General features: G+C 43.3%; 1 protein-coding gene across 1 annotated transcript in view; it reads right to left on the bottom strand.

Annotated features, from left to right (window-relative positions):
* The window catches only part of BOC (BOC cell adhesion associated, oncogene regulated), a 128631-nt gene extending 113978 nt beyond the window's left edge, over positions 1-14653 (bottom strand). Inside the window, exon 1 of the mRNA XM_072723218.1 lies at positions 14216-14653. The gene's annotated coding sequence lies outside the window, so the exon portion shown is untranslated. The remainder of the gene's footprint in view (positions 1-14215) is intronic.
* Positions 14654-18757: the final 4104 nt, after the last annotated feature.

The following is an 18757-nucleotide window of genomic DNA, read 5'->3' as shown; positions in this document are numbered from 1 at the left end:
TGATTATTCCTAATAAGGACACAGCAGTTCCTGTTTACAGTTGCTCCAAACATCCCTCACACCACAACCCATTGCAAAATATGTGCCAAGGCCCAGCAACCTTTTCTGTTTGAGGACTCCTCTGACTTTACAGCTGTTAGGTCTGAAACTTTGCTGGATTCTGGCCTCTGCTCTTATGGAATAGGCATATTTTCTCCATGCCATGCCTCTTAGCCCAAAGCTCTGCCTTCTTTTCCTTCTTTTGTGTCTACCAGCATGGCTCCCATTGTTGGCTTAAGCTCTGAGCAATGAACACATACAGATGTCTGGCGAGATCATTAGCATTTCTTCAGATGTCTTCTCACCAAACACAAGAAGTCTTCAAAATGCATAGTAGACAATTCCTAAGAGACTGCCTAGAGAGAGAGAAATTATGTAATTCAAATCCTACAGCTTCATGTCCTGTGAGAGATGTTTCCTGACTGGCTGTGCTGTGCCTCAGGAGGTAGATTCAGCATAGGAGATGAGAGGTCTCAGGATATAGAAGGAAGAAACCTTCTCTAAGAAAGTTTTCTTTCTTTAGGCAGTTTGGGGAAACCCTGTTTTTTGTTTTTACTAAAACACTCAACACAGTATAAAACAGGGCTGTTTCCAATACTGCTGTCTTCCCAAGTTTTTTAAAGAGCTAGATTCTTGGTTACTAATTTCTTTTCCTCCCTTCTTCTTACTCCCCTTCCCTTTAGCTTCTCCACCAAAGGGGCTTAGTTTCCACTCTAAGGACTGGGCGGGCCATTTAAAAGCACTTTCGATGGTGATGAAGGAATAGGAAGCTGTTACAGTATCCTCTATGACAGGAGCCTGGGCTATGGGGTTAGCCAGGTCTTGTGATGTCAGCTGTGGAGACAATTAACTCTGGCCCCTCAGACAAGGAATGACATTCTCACTCTCCAGTGAGTGACTAAAATAGTTACTTCTTACAGTAGTGTTGAGAATTAAATGAGATAATATATGTAAAAAACAGCCCAGTTAGCATTATAATGATCAATAAATGGTGGTTATTATTAATATTGTGATCTCATTCATCTGGAACTCAGCCCCAAACTGGAAAGCCAAAAGGAAAAGGTTTCTGAGCAGCTAAAATTAATGTCTGTGGGCTGAAACAAAAATACTTTACTCACAGATGAGATTCTCTTTTTGAGCCTATTTAATACTGTATATAGAACTATATTAAGCTCACAGCAGATGAGGAGCAGCCAATTAAACAGGGAAGCATGCAGAGAGCACTAAGTGTGAGGACTGAATCTCGATGACTGGTAATCAGAGCTACAGAAACAAGACGGAGAATTATAACCACACATTATTAAGGGGCTCTTCGAACACGGTAATTCGTTGAGTATCCACTGGGTGATGCATCATCTATTGGGTGTACTGGGCATATTGTTTAATTCTCACAGCAGTCTTCTGCAGGCTGTATGTATATCCTTGATATTACAAAGGTAAACATGAAGGTTCACAGAGTTTAAGAAATCTGTCACAAAGCTAGGAAGGGGGTATGACCTCAGAGCCTGCCTGCATATAAAGCCTCCACATTTCTGATACTCCACACTCTCTCCCATATATCTTTTTAGGTCTCTAAAGGTCCCAAGTCCCACCCTCTTTCCTTCCTTCCTTCTTCTCTCCCTCCCCCTTCCTTTTTTCCTTCTTCTTTTCATCTACTTGATCATTGAATCAAGGTACTTTTTTTAAAAACCTTATTTTGGATGATTTTAGACTCACAGAAAGCTGCAGAAATAGTTCCCATGTAGCCTTCTCTCAGCTTCCACCAACAATATCATCTTACATAAGTAAAATCCATTATCAAAGTGATGAAATGAACATCAGTGTGATGCCATTAAATAGACTATAGACCTTTGGATTTCACCAGTTTTTGCATGTACTTATTTCTCAAGGAACTTGCAATCCAGCACATTTCTTATTAGAGCATAGTTTGTAACTGGCATTCTTCGAGCGAAATTAAGTTCACATGTAAGAAGAAAAGTTATATACCTTAGGGAAAGATTTCATGCCAAATCACAGAAATAAAGTTGAGGTGCTTAAAGGATAAACCCTTTGCTCTCTTGAAACGTTTAGCTCTTCAAAACAATGTGCCAAAGCATTCTAGATAGCCAGAGGTGATCGTCTATGGTTACTCTGCAGAATACTGAGGAGTTGACGAAGTTCTTAGTGATACAGAAATCCTGTAAAGAATGTAGTCTTGTTCAAGGTCTCCAAGTTAAGCTATGGAGGTTTTTCCCACCATGTTATGTTACTCTTCAGTTTCCAAATGCATCAGGACACCATATTACACAGCGTGGGTGGAATATTTGTCAGTTTGGCTATCTCCTCAATTCCTTCCATGTGTGCCATGGAATTTCAGTGCTGGAGTCAGGCATTTCTGAATACATTTTTCCATATGTAGATTCACCACTACCCACTGAAGCACACACATCTGACCTACTTAATGGAGTGTGAGATTGCTCTTTTCTTTCATCCTAAGAACATTTATGGTGATCAGAAGGGAGGCAGACTGCTGTGCTAATTCTGATCTAGGCATGTCCAGGCCAAGAGAGCCAACTGTTTCTGCTGGTCTCTGGGTGGCACATCAGTCAAGAATGGAGCCCCTTCAAGCTCATTCTCCTCTCCATTTTGTTGCTGGGGTAGGAACCTTTGAGGCAGCCATTTTCTCTCCCAAAATAAACAGAAAAGTCTCCCCAGTGCCATTTTAGAGAGATGTCCCACCAGACTTAGGTTTCAAGCTGACCCTGGCATCTTCCCTCTCAACTGCTTTTCTCCTCCATAATCTCCATTTGTGCTAGTCTCACCACCATCCTCTGGGAAGCTGAGACCTGAAATGTTAATGGTGTTCTTAATGTTGCCTTTTCCTTTGCTCCTCACATCTGTTCAGGGGTAGTGCTGTTGATTCCATCTCTTGCTCATCTCTCCTCTGTCCTGCTGTTTCCATCCATACTCTCTTGAATCTTGGACAGGCAGGAAGCTGGCCACTTGCCTTTGCCACACTGTGAACTCTGAGGGGGCTGGGGGACTGCATCTTTGCCACCATTGTGGCTCTGGGATGGCTGTCACTCTGGACAGATGGTTGGCCCTTCAGTGATATCTGCTGAGTGGTTAACTCAGATGCTGAGTATCATTCCTGGGAGACTCAATCCCCAGGCAAAGCTCTGCTTCTTCTTTTAGGCTGGGCTTCAAGGCTGCAGAGGAGGGAGGATAATGGGGAGGCTGGCCATGTGGCCTGGGGAACATCAGCCTCCCTATTCCTCTGCTTCTTACCGCTTCCATAGGCCACTGCTCCCTGCCCAGCAGCATTTTTCTGTTCTGTTACCCTAAACTTCCATGTCACTGCATTGGAACAGGTAAGAAAATTTGAATTGACAGCCATGAGTCCAGATTTCCTGTTATCTGTTCTCAGCAAAATGCAGTCACTCCTCATTCAGTAACTGTTCACGGAGTTTCTCCTTTGTGTTAGGCACACTGCAGTTTTTCTTCCACCAGAATCTCTTCTTATATTTTCTATTGCTCACTCATTGTGTTTCTACAAGATATCACAAACTGTGTGTTTATCCATCATCATTGCTTTGAAATTCACCCACTCTATCCATTTTACCTGTACATGTATCAGAACTCAGAGACCAAAGTGGTAGCTCTCAGTTTTTAGGGCCAATTTGGGTCAGGGCCTTAAAAGACCACCTGGGATATCCGACATTCTGTGCCTCATGTCCCATCCTGAGATCAGTTAGATCGCTGAAAATACACCCGATACAATTACATCTTTGAGCTGCATTCTGGCGGATTTTCTTTGCCAAATACTTTCAAACTTCAAAAGCTGTCTCTAACACCCTGAGATTTATGTCTTATCTGCTTAAGAAGATAATCAGGCCACAGCTAGGCATTTTACAGAATACACACTGAACATACATCTGGGGTACTGGTTGTAAAATATGCTTGGAAGTCTCCAGACAGATTAAGCTTTGTCACCGTTGGGTATTGGAAAGGTCACAAATTCCCATCAAGTGTGGCAGCCTGTGTTTGCCAAGCCTGGGACTTCCAGCTATGCTTTCATTCCCTGAAGAGACAGGGATGTGAGCTTGGGCTGTACTGGCTCTAAACCCCTTGAGCCTGGGAAATTAGGATTCTGGAAAGGACCTCAAACCTTTTTGTGTTAAAGGCAATGTGTTTTTGGAAAAACACAACTTCCTGTTTTTTACCCTGAAAGCAAGGTTTTTAAACATACAAATAATGCTCATAAAGTTTCTTTGACATCAAACAGGTCTTGCGTAACAGCATTTTGATGATTGAAGGGTAAATAAATCAAAAACACATGCATTAAATGTCCCTTAAAATACACACATTTTAAAATTACGAGGGGAAAGTGCTTGACAAAAGCACCCTAGGTTTCATGAAGACCTCAATGTTTGAAAAATAGTTAGGACATTTGATGAATCCCAAACAAAATCAAGTTCTTCTATCTACGGCAGGATGCTGTGAGCCAGATTTCTGTTATTTCCAAGATAAATGGTCTGCCTAATCCTGGAAAAGAACGGCCCCCACCCCTGCAAGTAAAGCTCTGCAGTGTGAGCCATCATCTTCAGTGGAGAAAATAGGAGTGACGTAATGGCCACAGCTGTGCAGTCAACCCTCTGGAGTGGCTTGATTTATAACTGCTTTGGGAGCCTCACAATATTACATCTCTTGATTTTGTGTACACATAATGTCTCAGCCTTCCCACCCTATGAATGTGTTAGGTAGTATTAAAGGTTTTTCCACTGGGGCATGTAAAACCTTGGCTTTGGGCCCAGCCAAAATTCAGCCACCCTTTGGGCATTATAATTGAGGTCTAAATAGAACTTGGCATCATCCTAGGGTCTCTCAATCAACCAACACTAAATGCCTACTAGAGCAAGCCAGTACTAAGATGGGGTGGGAGTGAGGGGGATGGAGGTTTCTCCAAGGGACATAAAAAAAAAAGTTCAGAAACTCAGAAGATAAAGTCTCAGTTTCAAGCAGTTAATGATCTAGCTGCAGGGCTATATCACATGGGAAATCATCAAATGCCACCAGGCAGATACAAATAAGGACTGCTAACCTAGGAAGGCTTTCATAAAGAGGAGAGATTTTTGAGGGCTTTGGGGGATTAAGCTGGGTCATTCACTTGTGAAATGTTTACTGAACACCTACTATATGCAACACATTGGGCTGGTACTGGGGATGCAGAGGTGAACCAGACAGGCCTGGTTCTTACTCTTGGGCAGCTTGCATTTGAGTTGGGAAGATAGGCATCAAACAGCTAATTACATCACTTATCTTTAATTATGAGTTCTAAAAAAGCGGAGGATAAGGGTACTGGGAGAAGCCCTAGCAGAGGCATTTGACCAAAGCCATAAGAGTTGAACTGTCCTAGAGCCTTTGTTAAAGTGTGGTTCACCCACCAGCTTGTTATAAAGGTAGACTCTCAGACCCCTCCCCAGTCCTAGTGAATCCAAATCTGTATTTTTAACTCAGTGCCAGGTGATTCTTAGAGCACATTAGACCTCTAGCAGTATGAAGATAACACAATATGCAGCAGAAGCAGAAAACTCGTGGGTCACACAAGTGTTTGAGTATCCCAATTAAATGGAACAGACAGCCCTTTTTTCTGGACGATAGTCATAGACCTGAGTCCAATGTGGAGAAATCTATATCTCTTGCATAGATGCTGAAGGATACCCAAAGTCAGTTAATGGGCCACTCATCTTTGCCTTTCAGGAGGGCCTCTTTGTCTATCCGTATCTTTTTTTTTCAGTTACACATCTACTGGGTCAGGATCCTTTCATGTTCCAAAATAGGAGATCTATTCTGTTTGGCATCAGTATTTCCCTCCCTCCCTCTCAGTGCTGGCTAATGCTTTCCAGATGAGGTGCGAGCAGCTGCTAATTGTACCCGGATCAGTCTTGATTTGTGTTTCAGTCAGCAAGGCACCTCACTAATGGGTCTGAAACTTGGCAGTGGGCCTGGGACCAGTGTCAAAGGAAACAGATCCGAAAGACACACGGAGAAAGGCAAGGAGACGGAGTGGATAGAAAAAGTTTAGAGGATGAAAGGAGGGGAGGAAATCAAAGGGACAGGAGAGAACTAGAGAGCATTTGGGGAAATCAGCAGAGAGACTGATCTGAAAAAAGCAGAGGATAGGGGAGAGGGAGGTGAGAGGCAAACCCAGGAGAAAGGTAGGGGAGGCAAAGGGGAAAGAAGCAATGGCATCTGTATCTTTGAGAACCAGACTGCATTGTGTGATGTGATCCCAAATGCTGATGATGCCTGTGGTTGCTTGCGTGGACACTGTATATGGGGAATGTCAGATAGGGCAGCCCCCACATTTCTGTAGGCAGTAATCTGATGCCTCTCTCTTCTCTGTGGCCTCTAGCTTTCCAAGGGTTTGGCAGGGAGCACTGAACTCTGACAGCAGCCAGCAAGTGAAGGCTCAAGTTCCAAGTCTGACAGAGTTGTGGGGCCCAGACACACCTTGGCTTTATGAGCTGAGGCCTGAAGAAAGGCCTCTCCTGGCTTGAGCTCTTGGGGCCTGCTTTCCTGGAATTGAGTTGGAAAGGGGCCTTGTTAGGGGAAGCTGAGAACTGAGGCCTAAGGCCTTTCTGAGTTATACATATTCACTGTACTTATTAAACACACATATACACCTCTAGAGGAAGAAAATCCACTTGCCGGTATGAATTCTGAATTGTTGCACATGCAAATTTGTGCAGGGAAAAGAGAGGAAGGGAAACAGATTATCAAGAGGCACAAGAACAGAGAACAGATGGGAGATTGCCAGTGGACAGGCTGAGCTTTGCTTAGGGCATCAGCAAAGTAGCGGCACACCCATCCCTGCCTCCAGCAAGAAACAAATAAACAAGCCTGTGTTGTGGAGAAAAAAATTAATACTTCAGAAAAAAAAGCATTTGTGTTCATATGTTCAAGTTCAAAAACCTGTAGACAAATGTTCTCAGCAACACTATTCACAACTGCTGAAAGATGGAAACAACCCAAATATCCATCAACTAATGAATGGATAAACAAACTGGTATATTCACATAGTGGAATATTATCCCGTCATATAAAGAAATGAATGCATGCTGAATGAATGCATCAAAAGCACTGATGCATGCTACAACTGTGATAAAACATGCTGGAAAACATTATGCAGAGTTAAAGAAGTTAGACACAAAAGGCCACATACTGTACTTTATTTGTATGAAATATCCGGCAATGGCAAACCCATAGTGCCAGGACATGGTTCAGTTACTGCCGGAGGCTGGGAGAGGGGAGCACTGGGTGGGACTTCTTAATGGGCATAGAGTTTCCATTTGGGGTGATGCAAAAGTTCTGGAACTAGAGAGTGGTGATGGTTGCACAATACTGTGGATATATTTAATGTCACTGAATTATGTACTTTAAAATGATAAATTTTATGTTGTGTTTTTCGATAAAAATGAAAAAAAGCACTGAAATAATCATCACTGTGAAAATATAAAAACAAAATCAAAACAATCTGTTTTTCCATAAACTTGTTTTACAGGTACTATTATAGGTACTATTTTTGAGTCACATATTGGAGGTGCATTACTATAATGTATTTTTCTATGTCCCTGAAAGGGAAAGAGCGATGAAGAAAGGAAAAAGGGTGATAAAGACAGGAGGGGGAACGTCAAAGAAAGCCAGTGATGTACAGTGTAGGACATAAAGGTGCAGGGCTGGCTGCTGAAGAAAAGTGGCCAGAATGAAGCGGGGAGAAATAGCTGATGATCTTTCACCTAGGAGAGAAAGAAACCACAGACATAAGAAAGGAGACACAGAGAAGGTGCCAAATCTTTGAGTCGTGCCAGATAGCACTGACGAGAAACTAAGATAAACTAAAAGAGATTCTTAAATCAAAACAGCAGAAAGACAAACAATGTGAACTTCATTCTCTACCGTATGTCCCCCTTTATTTCCCGTGAGCTGTTAAGTGCCCGAGATCTGGGGCTGAGAACCTGAGGGTGGGAGTTCAGGGGGGGATAGATCTTTCCACTCTACAGGGCAAACCTTCCTAACTAAGCCCAATGTCCGCCAATAGCTGGTATCCTGCCCCTGTGCTCCCCATCCAGAGATGTGATGAAGCAGAGACTGGATGAGCCCCAGTTAGGGATACAGCAGGGAAAGCTGAGCACTGTGCAGGCAATCAGGCAAGATCATTTCTGAAATCTCTCCCGATTCTATGCTCTTGGGTGTGAAGGGTTCTAAGCCACACACAGGTGCCTAACATAAGGAGGCTGGTCAGAGGATCAGTCCATGAGTGCTTACCACACACACGTGCTCTATTTGAAAGACGACTTGTTGGCAGAACTTAGAAGGCCCTGCCTCATAGAGAGTTGTTAGATGATAAGACTGAGGTTGAGACTGTAACTTTTTTTTTTTTTAAGATTTCATTTATTTGAGAGAGAGAGAGAGAGAGACAGAGAAGCAAAAGCAGGGGGAGAGAGGGAGAAGCAGACTCCACTGAGCTGGGAGCCCAATAAGGGGCTTGGACCCAGGACCCTGGGATCATGACCTGAGCCAAAAGCAGATGCTTAACCATCTGAGCCACCCAGGCGCCCTGAGACTATAACTTTCTTACATTATTTCCAGGTAGTTGGTATGTAAGGATTTTTTAAATTAATCTTTTAATTTGAAAATAGACATGAAAAAGATGAAAATAAAAAACACTCATAATGCCACCTCTTTGGTGAATATTTATGCATATTTACCTCTACTCAGAACACACACATGACTATACTGAACATACTGTTTCATGTTCTGGGGCTCAAGCTCATTTCTCTTAGGTCTCAGACAATATCATAATGATGTGTGGGTTCAAGAACTTTATGATAAAGACAAAACAGGGAGGTAAGGGTGAGATGGTCATGTGGGACAGGCAATATGGTTTATTCTGCAAAAGAAAGCACAGAGTTCCATCCTATTTTCCAAAAACTATCAGTAGGAAATACTTAGGAGGAGGAGGAGTATGTTGCACACAGGGATTATGCCTTCAGTCTCAGTCCTAGAATGAGGACAGCACAATCCTATAGACATAAGGCAAGAAATAAACCTTACTGTTATAAACACACACATGCACACAACATGCAAATGGTGTAAGACAACCTGCATTTTCTAAGGCTTCAAGGAAGGGCACCTGTGAAAGAAATCAGCTTCTGGAATCTGGGTTCCTTTGTAGTGCGTATCTGCTAATGCATTTGAATCATAGGTGGAGTGCAGGGTTTTCCCAATAGAGTCTGAACTCCCATAGACAAAGCTTGTCCTTGAGCTGTAGGGGGAATTTGGGGGATTTCTCACTTCCTACATAAGGAAGAAGCTCGTGAAGGGCCTACTGGTATTTTGTTCTAGGCAGAAGAAGATGGACATAGCAGGTGTCCTGCTGAGCTCTGGTAAGCAGAAGTCTGGTTTACAGAGAGGTCAGGAGGAAGAATTTAGGAACTAGGAAGCAGAAACTGCTTTGTGAACATTGGGATAACAGCCACTTACTTGTGCAAGATGCAGCTCAAGTAGGAGGTCAAGGCAATCCCTCCCCAACTGCCTGCAATTCGCAGCCTTTATGGCTTTCTCCATCTCTTCAGGCCCCGCTGCAGCCCAGAAGTACACAATCAGTGGCTGAAGGGCACAACCAGTTCCCCCAAGATTGGGGTGTGGAAGGCACGATCTCTCAGGCCAGGAGGTAAGTACGGCACTGGAGCATCACATTTACATGATGGCACAATGCCATTCAGGCCCTCCAATAACCTGACAACTATATGATCTTCCAGTGGCCCCTCACTGCACTCAAAACAAATTCCTACACCTTTATCATGGTCTGCAAGGCCTGTGGCCTGCACTACGACACTCCTCCAACCTGTCATCTTATCCCTTATGATGCCACACTTACTCCCTTGCTTCCAGCCACAGGGACCTCCCTGTGGCACCCAGCATATTACTGCCTGTCCCCGGGCTCACTGTGCCCTTTGCCTTGGAAACTTTTCCCTCTGTGTTTACATGGCTTCCTCTGTCACTTCATTCCAGCTCTGCTGGATGTCACATCAGAACCACCAAAGCATTCTGACCACCTATCCCAAATAACATCCCCACTCCATTACTTACCGACTGGCAGTAGGCAAAAGTACTAACAGAGCCAGCAAAGAGAACAGATAGGGATGGAGGGAAGATATATATAAATACATATAGAAATATGTATTTAAAAATACATACATATTGTTTATCATTTGTCACTACCACTTGAATATAGGATAGGTACCATGAGAGCAGGGACTTTGTTTTGTTCACTGCTATATCCCTGGCACCTTAAATAATATCTGGCACTCAGGGTTCAGTGAACAGTGGCCAAATTAATGGATGGTCACTTTTTCTTTCATGCTGATCACCTTTACCTTTCAGTCCACAACTTACAGCCATTTCTCTCCTGACTCTTGATCTCTACTTGCACTTAAGCCTCAAGTTAACTGCCACAGTTTCAAATAGAAAATGTCCTCAAACCATCTGAATCCCAAATCAGGGAAGAGTAGAAGGACTGGTCTTTAGAATTCCCTTGGATATAGCTGCTTCTCCTTTGGACGCAGCATTTTCTTCATCAATCCTGAGTCCCTGAGTCAAATGAATCCCCTCTTCCCTCTACCCAACTCAGAAACAAGGGGGGCTCCCTTAAAACTGATTTTAGGCTAATCTTGTCTCACCTGTGTGGTAACTGATGCACTCCCAATTTTTTTTTTTTGTTTTACAGATTTTCTTTTTCAGCAACCTCTACACTCACTGTGGGGCTTGAACTCAACCCTGAGATCAGGAGTTGCATGCGCCAGCCCAGCGCCTTGCTCCAAATGGTAAAGGACTCTATCACATATCCAGCTGGTGACAATGTAGGGCAGCAAACATCTCCAGGCCTGCACCATCTGGGTTCTCACACAGAGCTGTTATCATGAGTATAATAAACCTACTCCATTCCTGAGCCCTCCCTCACTTCTAACTCTGCCCGAAGAATCTGTCTATGACAGAGATATAGTCAATGACACCGACTTGAAATGCCCTGGCCTCCTGGCACCCATACTCCTAGTTCTGATTTCTGTGGCTTCCCATCACTCTGTTCTTCTGGACCCAAGTAGCTCCATTTATTTTCCTCCAGCCCGAGCCCTGGGAGCACCTGATAGCTGAGGCTAATATCCTTAGAGTGATCTTATGACCCAATGGCTTCTGGCCATTACTCTCAGTTTAGAACCTTGTGTGTAGGAAGGACACAGTTTCAAAATGCCCTAAAAATAATGAGATCAAAGATAAATCTTAAAAACCTGAGTGGTGATCCTCAAGATACTTTTGTTTATATGTGGAGTTTGGGTTTGTTATGTGGCCAGCTTCTTTGTCTTCTGGTGTTGTAAGGACACTTAGAGAGGGGCTGTTGTTTCTAAAAATTTAGATGCTGCCATCTTCAGAACTGCCCTTCCTGGCTGGTGGAGGTTTTCCAATGCTGCAGGAGGGCAGCTTTTCCTACTTCAGGTGCCTACCTGCGACTATGACCTCATCTGAAGGAAGGAGCTGGAACCCTTAGGGCTGGGAGGCTGTGGCTGGGGAAAAGGAAGGATGGAAGAGGCGGAGTGGCCTTAGCTTGTTATAGGTGCCTCATTATACACATCTAAATTTGGCTCTCTCAAGCCTGCTCAACCAAGGAATGTGCATGCAACAATTTTTTTTTTTTTTAGCTGTAATGAGTTTTGTTATACCTCCCATGCCAGAAACTTCTTTGAGGACAAACAGTAACATATGTAGATAGACATTACCTAGATGTCCAGCAAGACAGGACACTATGATATGCTGAGAGAAGAAATTCAAATGTTTATGCACATGTCACCAAAGCATTTTAGCATCTTCCTTTCACATACACTCCGTCTGCAGAGCTGTGGGCATGTTCACTTGCCCACTGCAGACAAGTAGATGAGGTGGACATCAGAGTACTCTAAGTCCTCTTGCCTAATACAGCCAGAAGTAGAGAAAATATGAATCTAGATTCTCACTCACTCCCTGCCCCCAATCTTTGATTCTTGGCCATTGTCTAACTTGTAACAGCCACATGATAAAGAACTTATTAACTTGTAATATAATGCATGAATAAGAAGGTAAAAAAAAACTGCCTTCCCAACAGAAGGACTTTCTAAATATGAAACAAAACCTAGAAACCAGAAATGAAAAGATTCACATGTTTGACTACATCTAAACTAAACATCTTTGCAAGGTAAAAAATATTTGTTAAGCAGAATCAAAAGACACATGACCTACTGGGGGAAAATGTGTATCTTGTATCACAGATAAATGTTTAATATTTCTAAGAACTTGGAAAATATCAACTAAAAAAACTACCAACTGAATAGAAGAAATAATAAAGGATATTAATAGATATTTAATAGAAAAGAATATACAAGTAGCTCTGAAATGTGTAAAAGATGAAAAAATCTGGGCAGCCCCGGTGGCTCGGCAGTTTAGCACCTGTCTTCAGCCCAGGGCGTGACCGTGGAGACCTGGGATGGAGTCCAACGTCGGGCTCCCTACATGGAGCCTGCTTCTCCCTGTGTGTGTGTGTGTGTCTCTCTCTTTCTCTCTCTCTCATGAATAAATAAAATAAAATAAAGATGAAAAAGTATTATTCATAAGGGGAACTAATTAAAAATATACTGGCAGACCATCTTTTACCCATCAAACTGACAAAGTCCAAAAAGTCTGATAAACTAAATTGGTGGGGATTTACAGAAATAGGCATGGCCATACATTGTAAGTGGAAATGTAAAAGAGTATCTCTTATGAAATTTCCCAATACTTACCATAATCACAAGTGCTTATTTTTATTCCCTTCTATGTTTATCCTAATATACTCTTTTCTGTGAAATGATTCATATACAATGCTATTCATCACATCATTATTTAAAAAAATAAAACTTGGAAACAACTTAAATGTCCATCAACAGAGGGCTAAAATGTTGATACCTTTACGCAAGGGAACACTTTTTTTAGCTCAAAGGGAATGAGCATGCTTTTTCCTGTGCTGATATGAAAGATTTTTAAGCTATATTAAATGGGAAAAAAAGAGAAGTACAAAAAAGTATGGCCATCTTTTTATGGAACAAAATGGGGAAACAGGTGTAGATACCTGCTTGAATATTAAGTGGCTCCACAAGGATACACACAAAGCTGGTGAAGCTGGAAAGCCGGTAGATCTCTCTCTCCCCCCTTTGCCATCGCCCGCCCTCTTTCTCTCACAGCAATACAACTTGAGCTCAATACTTGTCTAGAATTCTCAGTGGGGCTACCTAGGCGGTTGCCCTGAGCAAAGGAGCAAGGTAGACAGATGTGAGGGAAAGACTTTGTGCATATCCTTTCAAGCTTCCTAAACTTTGTTCCAGGTGAATGTATTCTCTCTTTAATTAAGTAAATAAATAAATAAATAAATAATAAAAAATTTAAAGCAAGTTATCCTTGTTTCTGTAAAATATCAATTAATCCAATCATCGGCTTCAAAAATTAAAATCCTGGATAAAACCACTCTCAAGAGATGCAGCAAATAACCTTTTAAAAATTCATCATCCTTAGCTGATGACTGGATAAGGGAGAGAGAGGGAGAGATGGTGTGTGAGAAGCCGGGTGACACGGACGGACGCCACCCAGGAGCGCAGGGAGGTATGATGGGGAGTTTGGCAGGGCCGAGGCAGAGAGGAAGCCGCAGAGTGCATCAGAGCCAGGCAGAGGCAGCAGTTGCTGAAGCAGCGGCTGCAAGTGGGTGAAAATGCCGATCGCTGCTGCCCGTTGGCCTTCCCCTCAGGGTGTGCCTCAGACCCGGCTGCCCTTTGTTACCACTGCTGGTTAGACTCGGTTTATTTTTTCCATGGACTTCTTGGGGCTTCTCCTGCGTGTCAGGAATTGACAAAGGCTTGAGAAATTTACTTAGGAGACATGGAGGTCCTCTGACCCCACCAGAGAAAATAAACAAGTGTAAAGTGGTCCTTAAGGGAGGGCACAATAGCTGCGACTTCCTGGTTTGGCGGGTTATATCCCTAGTGTGAAGGGTGGACGTTCAGTGCGCATCAGTGTCACCTGTATGTGCACGTGTACAATAAGGCATGGGAATAACTTGGAATCCCACACAACTCACCCCACTAGGTTTTGCTTGTTGATGACTGTTTCCCATTTTATACTTTAAACAAAACCTCCGTTGCTTTCAAACACATCGACTGCACGATGCCGGTTTTCTTACGTCACCTTCGCTCCCGCACTAGCTCGTGGCTGTTTTGAGGTTGGCAGGTTTCTCCTCTTTGGAGTCCCACGCCTAACACGTCACAGGAAACCGCTGCTGAGTTTACCGGGATTCACAGGGCCATCAGTTCCGGGTTAGGTTCGGCTGCACGTAACGCAGACCCGACCTACAGCGGCTAGAGCAAAAATCCGACTCCCGTAGCAGAAAGTACGCGGACGGCAGGCCCGGGTCAGAGCAGCGCTCGCGGGGAATCGCCGAGGGTGTAGGCAGCTTCCGCACCTCGCGCACCCGGCCACACGCCTCACGGCGAAAGATGGCGGCCGGAAGTCCCCACTCACCGCCGGAAGGGAAGGAAAGGGCAAAGGGCAAGAGGCCGGAACCGCGTGATTGCGCCAAGCCCGAGCCCGCAACCTCTGCCTGCATCCCATTGGTCAGAAGGGGATCACGTGGCCTCCCCTGGCTGCAGTGGATTCTGGGAGGCTGAGCGGTTTTAACCGAGAGCTCCGCAGCATCCCTTAATAAAACGAAGCTTCTCTTGTAAGGAAGCGAAGGATGATGAGTAGCCGTATTGGTCACAAGCGCGTAAAGGTCAAAAACACATGCCTGGGTGGCTCAGCGGTTTAGCGCCACCTTCGGCCCAGGGCGTGGTCCTGGAGACCCGGGATCGAGTCCCACGTCGGGCTCCCTGCATGGAGCCTGCTTCTCCCTCTGCCTGTGTCTCTGCCCCTCTCTCTGTGTGTGTCTCTGATGAATACAAAACAAACAAACAAAAAAACCAAAAAACATTTCTGACTCCGTGTCTCGTTCGCGTGTTGCTCCTGCCTGTAGAGTGGCCGTGGTGAGGGTCCATGCTCTTGGAAATCCCAGCTGGTGCCATTTGACCAGACCCCCGGGGCCACGCCTCGCCTCCCTCCTACCGCCCCCCTCTCCCGGGGTGATGTTCTTGGCCTGTTCTAAGACTCTAACTAAAATAACTAATTACCCCCGGGGGCAGTACATTCCCTAGACTCTACAGGCTGCCTTCAGGGCTGGGAAATTTCCCAGGGGCAGGAATGGATGCAAATCCCTTCTCCCGCGTGCTCTGCTGCATCTGTAGCCTCCCCCGGCAATGCCGCAGTCCTCTGCCGCTGGTCTCACGGGATTGTGTCTATCGGTGCATTTCTTACAAACATCTGGCAGCACAGCCTTGCCGGCTCCACGCCTCTGAGCCCTCTCAGGCCACAGGCGTTCTCCTGGAGAGTCAGGTGATCTTTCCCCTGAGTCTAAGGAGGAAATCTGTGCTGGTCTCCTGTCCTTCTCTCCAAGCAGGGGAAGGCTGTTTATTCCACATAATTAATGGACAGAGAAACTGGGCCTAATTTATTTTACTCCTAGGAATGCAAGTCCGTTCTTTCTAGAGAAGAATGTGTGTCTTTGCCTCACCCAAGCCGACTCACAATTTCCCATAAGGGGTAGACATTTAAGCCAAAGGTGAGGGGAAGGAACAGTTCTCGGAACTCTGAAAGAAATTAAACACATTTTTTAAAAAAGAAATCATGTTTCTGTTTTGGTCATTATCATCTTAAGTATTTTGTGTGATCGTGCAAAATTATTCAAAGGCATTTAATGAGGGCTGTGCATTGCAGACTGGATTTCTGTGGTATTTCATGATTTTCTAGTTCTTCAGGAAGTCAGTGTCTTTTAATTTATCTCGAATCAGGATTATTTCACTTGCACATCCTAAGCTAAATAGAGAAATGGCACATTTCAAATGCCTGCCCGCTGTATACAGAGTGCTAGGGACAGTGATGGATGACAAAGGCTGTGGCTCTGAGACCCTGTCAAAGTGCATTTGCAAAATTCTTTGTAGAAGGGTTTTATGAATTCTTTAGAGCAGGTCAGCAGAACCTATCTCCTTCTCATTAATCCCTCACCAGTAATAGTCACGTGTCTATGTAGAGGTAAAAGATAATGGAATGGGAAAAGCATGGCTTTCAGACTCAGGCATATGTTTGGATTCCAGCTTTGCAGCTCATACTGGAGAAGTGACCCTCAGCAAGTAATATCTGCCCTTCTTGCCTAGTTTCTTCATCTGTAATCCTGCCTTATAAGATTGTTGTTCCCAAATGTGAAGCTCCTGACTCACAACCAGATGGTAGTTATAATCAATACATGAAGACTTCTGCAGTGTTTAACTTCCCTGAAACCTGCTAAATTCAAAACGAGGTGGGCATTGACCTTAGCACTATCTCCCATGACATGAATAATATTGGCATTGACTTAGCGTGTGCCCCATGCAACCAACATCCTCCCACCTACTCTTCCTAGAACAATTTCTCCCAGCCAGACATTGTCTCCTGTGGGAAACTTCCCTTGAGTGCCAATATTGGGTTAGGTCCCTGACTGCTCCCATAACCCCTTGGGCTCACCTCTAGCGCAGCCCTTAAATGACAGTGTTCTAAATGTTTGCCTATTCTGGGAACTATGTTTTGCTTGGTTTTGACAGTGCACAGGTCATGGTAGCCGCTCTTTTTAAAACACTTAATTGAGGTATAATTTTAAGACCGTAAAATCTACTCATTATCAGTATACAACTGAATGGGTTTTCAGTAATTTTAGAGTTGTGCAAAGATCACCACAATCTAGCATTAGAACAATTCTATCACTCCAAAGAGACCCCTTGTGCACATTTGTAGTCACCCCATCCCCTAACCCCAGGCAACCACTGATCTTTCTTTCTTTCTTTTTTAATTGGAGTTCAATTTGCCAACATATAGCATGACATCCAGTGCTCATCCCGCCAAGTGCCCCCTCAGTGCCCATCACCCAGTCACCCCAACCCCTCGCCCACCTTTTTTTTTTTTTAGGATTTTATTTATTTATTTGCAAGAGAGCACAAATGGATGGGAGCAGCAGAGGGAGAGGGAGAAGCAGGCTCCCTGCTCTGCAGGGAGGGGGGACATGGGGCTCGATCCTAGGACCCTGGGATCATGACCTGATCCAAATGCAGCTACTTAACTGACTGAACCATCCAAGTGCACCTGATCTTTCTATCTTAAAAAAAAAAAAAAATCTGTCTTTTCTGGACATTTCATATAAATGGAATCATATTCTATGTGTTCTTTTGCATCTCACTTCTTTTACTTAGCATGAAGCATTTGAGGTTTATACACCCTGCAGTCTATATCAATAATTTGTTCCTTTTGCTAAGGTTTGCATGTCAATGCATAGATACACAGAGACTGCATTCTGTGCACTAACCACCTATGGCTAGTTCAGTGCTTGCAGATTATCGTAAAAGCTAAGGAAACCTTTGCTGCTTGAATTGAGTTCACAATGGGATAATATTAAAGTTAGTCTGACACTATTAATGCACACAGTAATGAGGGGGATAGACAAGAACATACAGATATCTGTGACATGTTTGGGCAATGTCAAGTCATTATCTGAAGAAATGTCTCAGTGACTTCTTATCTTGTCCCTTCACCTTATATGGATTTTTAAGATTCTGAAGTGAGAAACACCCCTCCCTTCTACATCCAGCTGTTTTGACATTACTTTCATCTCCTCTGTGTCAAAACTGAATGCTCACATTTGTCCCAACACAAGCGCCTCATAAACATTAAGTGATGACTTATTCACTTATTCAATAATTATGTATTGAGCACCTACTTTTGCCGGCATCATTTTAGGAGCTTAGAATACTTGACTGAACAAAACAGACAAATATCTCTGCCTTCCTGAGGATGAATGTATTCACATTTGGGTATCCACAATATATCAATAGTCTATAGATTTTGACCCATGAAAGCCTTAATATGTTTTTCAAAACCATTAGACTTGAGGTCAAAGACATAAATAAACTACTCACATTGGAGGAAATACAGAATACTCAATACATAAACAGACCAGCCTGAATAATAATGAAGGAAATGAAAATACAAACAATTCCATTGAAGTTACTAGAAACATTGTACACTTTTTAAGCCATCAAAAAGAAATAAAAATTAGTGCATGTGATGTAGATGGGTTAAGGAAAACAAAAATGCTCATCAATTGCTGGTGCCATTATAAATTGATTGGGTCTTTTAGAATCTGATTGCATCACTGATTCAGAAATTCCTTTTTTTTTTAATGAATGTCCAAAGGAAATAATTTAGGGAAAATATATATCAGAGCTATTAATCAAAGGAAAAAGGCTGGACATAGTCCAAATACTCCACTATTTGGGAGTAGACAAGTAGATAAAAAAATAAATTTGGTATGATAGGATGGAAAGCTCTTACCCACTAAAAAAATTAGAAGACTGCACTCTGTGATATACAGAATGTTTATACAAAACAGTTAAAACAAAGATCAAAAAATATTATGGATGAACTTATTACAGTTCTATAAAATATGTACCAGGAAAGAGCATAAAGTGGTACACATATTTGTATTTGACAATTTTTTTATGCCATA

This window comes from Vulpes vulpes, chromosome 1, assembly GCF_048418805.1.
Source record: "Vulpes vulpes isolate BD-2025 chromosome 1, VulVul3, whole genome shotgun sequence".
Taxonomy (NCBI): Eukaryota; Metazoa; Chordata; class Mammalia; order Carnivora; family Canidae; genus Vulpes; species Vulpes vulpes.
The sequence above is the reverse complement of the archived record's forward strand: the minus strand, read 5'-3'. Positions and strand labels throughout refer to the sequence as shown.